General features: G+C 49.6%; 1 non-coding gene across 1 annotated transcript; it reads left to right on the top strand.

The window, feature by feature from the left end:
• Positions 1–5,330: 5,330 nt before the first annotated feature.
• Positions 5,331–5,424, top strand: TRNAI-UAU. Its single transcript has 2 exons — positions 5,331–5,368; positions 5,389–5,424. It is a non-coding gene; the product is annotated as a tRNA-Ile (tRNA).
• Positions 5,425–6,138: the final 714 nt, after the last annotated feature.

Genomic DNA, 6,138 nt, shown 5'->3' with positions numbered 1-6,138 from the left:
GGGGGGGGGCCTCCCCTACAAAACAACAGCACCTGCCCCGCACTGCTTTTTTGCCTCCCTCTTATTGAAGCCCAGCGCTGGAGCTGCGGGCTCCACCCCCCTCGCGCCTGGCCACGCCCACGCCCTCCAGACCGCGCCCTTGCTCTTCTGGACACGCCCATTTGGCCGGACTCGCCTCTCTCCTCCTTTGCCACGCCCCCGTTTGTCTGGCCACGCCCCCCTCGTGGCCGCGCCCCCAGGCAGCGCCTTAAAAGAGGATCCTGCCTTCTCGTCTCTCCCTGCCCGGGGGTGGTAAAGTGGGGGGAAGGGGCTTGTGGTGGAGTCTCCACCCTTGAAAGTTTTTAAGACCTGGGCAGACAAAGCCTTGGTTGGGAGGATCTAATTGGGGATGATCTTGCTTGGAGCTGGGGGTTGAACTAGATGACCTCCTGAGGTCATTTCCCAGCCTAACTTTCTATGATACTATCAAGTGTCCCAAAAGCTCCCAGCAGGGCCAGGGTGGGCGCAAGACTGCAGAGTCCTAGGGGACATCTCTTGTGAATCCTGTCTGCACAGCTGCCAGTGCTAGCCCTGCACCATGCAACATCCTTGACAGGATCTCAAGGCACTCCCGGGCATCAGGGCACCCTGGTTGAGAGGCAGAGGTCCATAAAGGCCTTGCCTACTCTGCCTTTGGCCTGGTTTCAGGTGAACACAGAAAACCCCCTCTGCCAGGGGCAAAGCTAATCAAAGCCATCCAAGTGCTGGGATGCAACTGGATGCTGGGGAATCCTCTTGACAATGTACTGCACTGACCCCCCTCCCCCACCAAAAATTAAAAAAATCAACAGTACTTGCTCCCTGGGATGCTGAGGGCACATACATTTGCAGGTTGTCAAGAGTTTAGTTAGGGACACAGCATCATGCAGAAACTGGACCCCTGGGGTTAGGACCGTGTTAATGAGTGGGCATTTAGCAGTGTTTGGTGTCTGTGAATGAGCTGCAGCACACAAAGGGGGTCACAATAGGGCAGCTGCGGCCAACCTTCTTGGTAGATGTGCTACCTATTAGCACACACTTTCTGTGCCACTCCAATCCCCTCTGTCTGTCTGATCTGCTGCTCTGTTTTCTGCTTCCTACTCTGGTCTCCCTGCCCAATCTCCAGCTCTGTTTCCTGCTTCTCACCCTATCTGCTACTGTGCTGCCTCTCCCCTCCTTGATTTGTTGCATGCCACACACAGAGGCTGCCTGTGCCAAAGTGAGGTAGGTGCCTAAGTCCCATTGGAACGAGGCAGTTACCTCGATATTCCTTCCACAAAGCTCCAGGCCCATCAGTACTGAAGGCTGGCTTCACTGGGTTGCCTCCTGTGTACCAAGTTAACAATGGTCCAAGTACTTCCAGGAGTGGGCCTTTACCTCTTCATTCAGTACACCTGGCACCTATGCCAGTGCAGTGCAGACAGGTATGCCTGCATGTATCCAATGGTTAGATTGGGACCAATCTGCTCTCCCAGGCAGAGCCAATATTAGGCTCGCAGGGGCCCAGGTGAGTCTACTGTATAAGACCTCTCCTCCCCTCTTCTGCACATTGGATACCGGAACTAACATAGATAAGTGTGACCCCAGAGCTTGGGACCTTGGACAAAGGCCTTGGCTGTGACCTTGGACAAAGGCCAACTCTGCCTCTGTGACCTACAAAAATCATTCCATGTCTGTCTGTCTAGTTGAATCAAGGGGAGGGGAAAAGGTGTCTGCACTCTTCCCCGGCTCCATGCATAAAACCCTGGTGGGTCTTAAAATGAGACAGTGCTCAGGAGAGCGTTCTAAGATGCCCCCAAATTTCCCTGAGGCCTGAATGTGCCCATGGGCTCATCTGGGTTCTGCAACTTAGCTCTTTCTTGACTGGGGAGGGGAAGAAGTGGTGGCATCTCACAGTGGTTGTATCTCGGGAAACAGCCAGACTGCGCCATTCCTGAGATGTCAACACTGTGGATGCTTAACTCTCCGACATAGGGCATTGGCATTAACCCCTCAATGAAGTGAGAGAGACTGTTAACACCCTTCTAGAGCTGTGGTCCAGGGCCCCCGCACACTCCCTGATATCCCTGCATTGGTTATACCTTAGTTGTTCCTGAAGCTTCCTTTGCAGGAATGACAGCTCAACATTTACTATAAAAAAACCCCCAAGCATGGTATTTTGGGGAATAAGACAACATCTTCTAAGAGGCACTGGTATGCTGTGCTGCCACGGACTGGCTCAGTCTGTGCCCTGCACCAAGAGAATAAACATTATAAACCCCCTTCCACAGAAATAAACTCGAGTAACTGAAACTATTTCAATAATCAATGGGGAAGGTACTGCACTAGCATTCCCAAGGAGTTAGGGTAAAAAGATCCAGCTCAAAGAGCCTTCTCCTGAAAACACTTACGCATGTTTGAATGCACACTGGAACTGCGGCAGTGATAAAGCCACTCATGTCCGTAAAATGTAAGAAAGGGCCTTGGAATTGCAGGGGATCCTAAATCAGGGAGTTTAGTTACTCTGGGAGACTTTTACATTGGCTATTTCAGTGGAGGGAGTTAAATGCAAGAGATGGGTCTTGCTGAAAAAGATGGGTAACAACATTTATTTTACAATATGCCTGGTAGTTTTAACTTCACCCCACATTATTTCCCTTTTAACCCCTGTGAGCTCCAGAGCTGACCTGAGCAGGGTGCGGGGCCCAGGGCAAATCAGCCCATGTGGGGCCCTGCCCCTGCTCCAATCCCATGTGCCTTGGACTTTAAGAAGCTGCCACCACCATGGGCAGCATTGGTGGCGGGGGTGGGGAGCAAGTAGCTGGACGTGAAGCAAGCAGCATCAAGACAGAGTCACTGCGGCTGTTCTGCCCAGCTCTGCGGGGGCCCCCGACATGTGGGACCCGGAGCAGTCACCCCAATTCATGTCCCCACTAGGGACGGCCCTGGAGCTAGCACACTAAAGCAAACAGGATAACTCATGAGCTAGGACTACAGTACTCATGTATATAACAGTCCAGACCACTGGATGTGGGTGGGATCGCAGGGATAATCCCAATTATTTCATTGGTACTGCTGCTTGGAGGAAGGCTTACTCAGGGGAGTCATGGAGTAGGCCATCCCATATTACAGAGATGTGGGCAAGTAGGATGGGTGGATGGAGTGAAAGATTATATGATAGGTGATGGAGGGACAGAAAGACAGGTGAGTGATACAAGGACAGACAGACAGATGAGTGAAATATATGGGATAGACAGGACAGGCAGAGACTGATTCTTACAAAACTGAGTTATTACAAGGGCACTGTCACCATAAAACTCATGCATGCAAAACCTGGAGCTTTTTCTGTCTTACCAAAAACATCTTCAAATATTGCCGCCGAGGTAGCAGTATAAATCAAAGTTACTATTAATATGTGATTCTTGCATTTCTCTTAGTTTGGATAGGGAATGTAGTTTTGTCACTTTAATTTCTCTTGGTCACTTTCACCTTCTGTTTCTCAAGCAGAACATGGTGGTGCCATTGTTGGTGTTAGACACTAATGTTTAATTATTAATACACACAACACCCATCGCCACCAATAATAATTAACAGCAGTGATAGCAACAACATTACATGGAGTGTTTATACCCACGCAGCAGAGAGCAGGCAGTCTGTTCTCACCATTGCTTGAGAAAAGCATTCAAGGAGAATTTTCTTTTCTCATCAGAGTTTGTACCTGCCACCTGATTGAAATGCAGAGTCTAAAACTCCTTGGCGGTGTCTTTCAGAAAGGTTTGCTGCTTTATTTTGAAGCTAGAAAAAGAAATAATAAAGCTTCCACCTAAAATAAAAACTAAATTTCTGAGACTTAGTACAGAGAACAACAAAAAATACAGGTCACAACAGATCCTGCATTTCCTCTCACTTGTCTGAGTGTGAATCAGAAGTGACTCCATTGCATGATGCTAGTGTAAATGGCAGGGGAATTAGATGCAGGCTTTAAAGCAAATAGAGATGCCCACCTCCTCCTCATCTGAACAGAAGAAAGTCAGACTCTTCCTGGGCTCAAGGGCCATGTGTCCTGGGTGTAAATTTACTCTGAAGTGAGGAAGAATGGGAGTGAAAGGATGATAATGCAGAGGGTCCCAATCCTGGGAAAAATGTCTGTGACTGACATAGTAGCAATTTTTCTTTTGCCTTCTAAGCAGGGTCCTGCCTTGCCCATTCAAACTGGATGTACTGGGAAGCATGAGTTCTCACTGTGGGCTACGTGGGGGGAGGACTGTATTTTTAACACTTTAAGAACTTTTCTTCTCTGCCACTTTTGGGAGGGGTGATCGAATGCTCAAGAAGCCTAAAAACTCCAGCCCTACCTCATGGAGATTCAGCCTGTGTGCTCCAGAGCAGTTATCCAGCCCACGCCCAACCCACACTCTTATCTTAGTCCCAGCTCAGACTCCTCCAAGCACAGATCCTACTGCCAGCCCACAAGCAAGCTCAAAGACTTTTAATCCAGAGACTGTCCTTGATAGAATGCATCTCCCAGAGGCAGAGAAATAGATCTGTCCCTGCCCTGCATCAGCAAAGGCAGCCCCCTGTCCCATGCCGCACAGAGATCACAACAGCATTTCACTATGACAGAGCCTCTTCCTTTGCCCTTGGCATCTCTTTCATATGAGTGCCCATCAATATTTTCCATTCCCAGTAGAAGCACAGCATGCTGGAGGTGCTGGCCAGGGATTCAGGCTCCCTCTCACCCATGCACCTGGGGATACCCTTCTCCATGTATACACTGATAAAGACTGTTTTCACAGGGCTGTTTATCTCCACATCTCCAGCTGAGCAGGCTTGGCCTGTGACATTCTCTCTGCATTAGGACTCTGTGAATTTAGCTGTTGCGAAGATCACACTGAATACATATGGAACATGGGGGATTCTTCAGTCTTATCCGCCCGCCCTAGGCTTCTTGCTAAGAGTTCCTGCCAGGCTGGAACTCTAGTCTCTGCATCAGATGAGGAAATACGGTTACAGCCCCTCAAAAATAAAAGTTTAAAGAAGTAATGTAGAATCTTGCAGAAATATAGGTCTGAGTTCGAGGGGGTTCTATCCACTGGGTTTTGGATCAGACTGTGTTTCTAAGCACTCATCAATCAGCCTGTCTGTGGCACTAGATTTTTAAAAGAAGAGCTCCCAAATCAGCATCAAAAATGATGGGCAGGTTATCAAAAGTGCCCAGCCCCCAGTGGTCCTGCCAACTGAATGGAGCTGGGCAGAGCGTGTTCCTTCTACTCTTGTGAACACAAGAGGCCACTAGGATGGATGTTGTTTTCCATCTTCTTGCATAGTTGACTGCTCCAGTGGCACAATTGGTTAGCGCGCAGTACTTATACAACAGTGCTTGGGTGAGCTATGCTGAGGTTGTGAGTTCGATCCTCACCTGGAGCAGGACTTTTATGTGGGGAGGGTGGTTTTCCAGCCAGTGTTTGAGGAGAATGGGTGTGAGACCCTGTTCCCCTCAGTGCCTCCTGGAGCCACAAGTTGATTGAGAGTAGGTTCAGGCTAGACATCAGGAGGTGCTACTTCACAGTCAGGGCAGCCAGGATCTGGAACCAGCTTCCAAGGGAAGTGGGGCTGGCTCCTACCCTGGGGGTCTTTAAAAGGAGGCTTGATAATTACCTAGCTTGGCTCATATGAGCCCAGAATTCATACCTGCCCAGGGGTTCAGATTTGATGATCTGCTCAGGTTCCCTCCCACCCTACATCTATGAATCTTTTCTCACTGCCTTTACTGCCCCTGGGGCCACCCTATGGTGATGGAACAACACAGTGCACGTAGCCCCATCCTGCTCACTCCTGAGCCCCAAAGGGGCCCTCTGGCTGGCATGGCTAGGCTCTATGTGTGGGAGGCTGGTGACTTCAGGTCTGTTCCAGCAGTCAGCGTATCTGTGACTAGGTCATTTTCTGCCTCCACTGGGAGGTCTTCTGATCTTATCTATTGTCTTATATTTCTAGATAGCTCTTGTCAGTTGCAGCCCCTCTCTAGAGGCTCCTCGTGGGTGAAGAGCTTGATACAAGCACTTTGACACCCTTTAACCAGCACCAATCTCTGCTTCTCAGCCCATACATCTGGAGTGAAACAAGTGGCTCCACTTGGCCTCC

Source organism: Crocodylus porosus, unplaced genomic scaffold, assembly GCF_001723895.1.
Source record: "Crocodylus porosus isolate Cpor-Errol unplaced genomic scaffold, CroPor_comp1, whole genome shotgun sequence".
NCBI lineage: Eukaryota > Metazoa > Chordata > Crocodylia > Crocodylidae > Crocodylus > Crocodylus porosus.
This window is presented reverse-complemented; position numbering and strand designations above follow the sequence as displayed.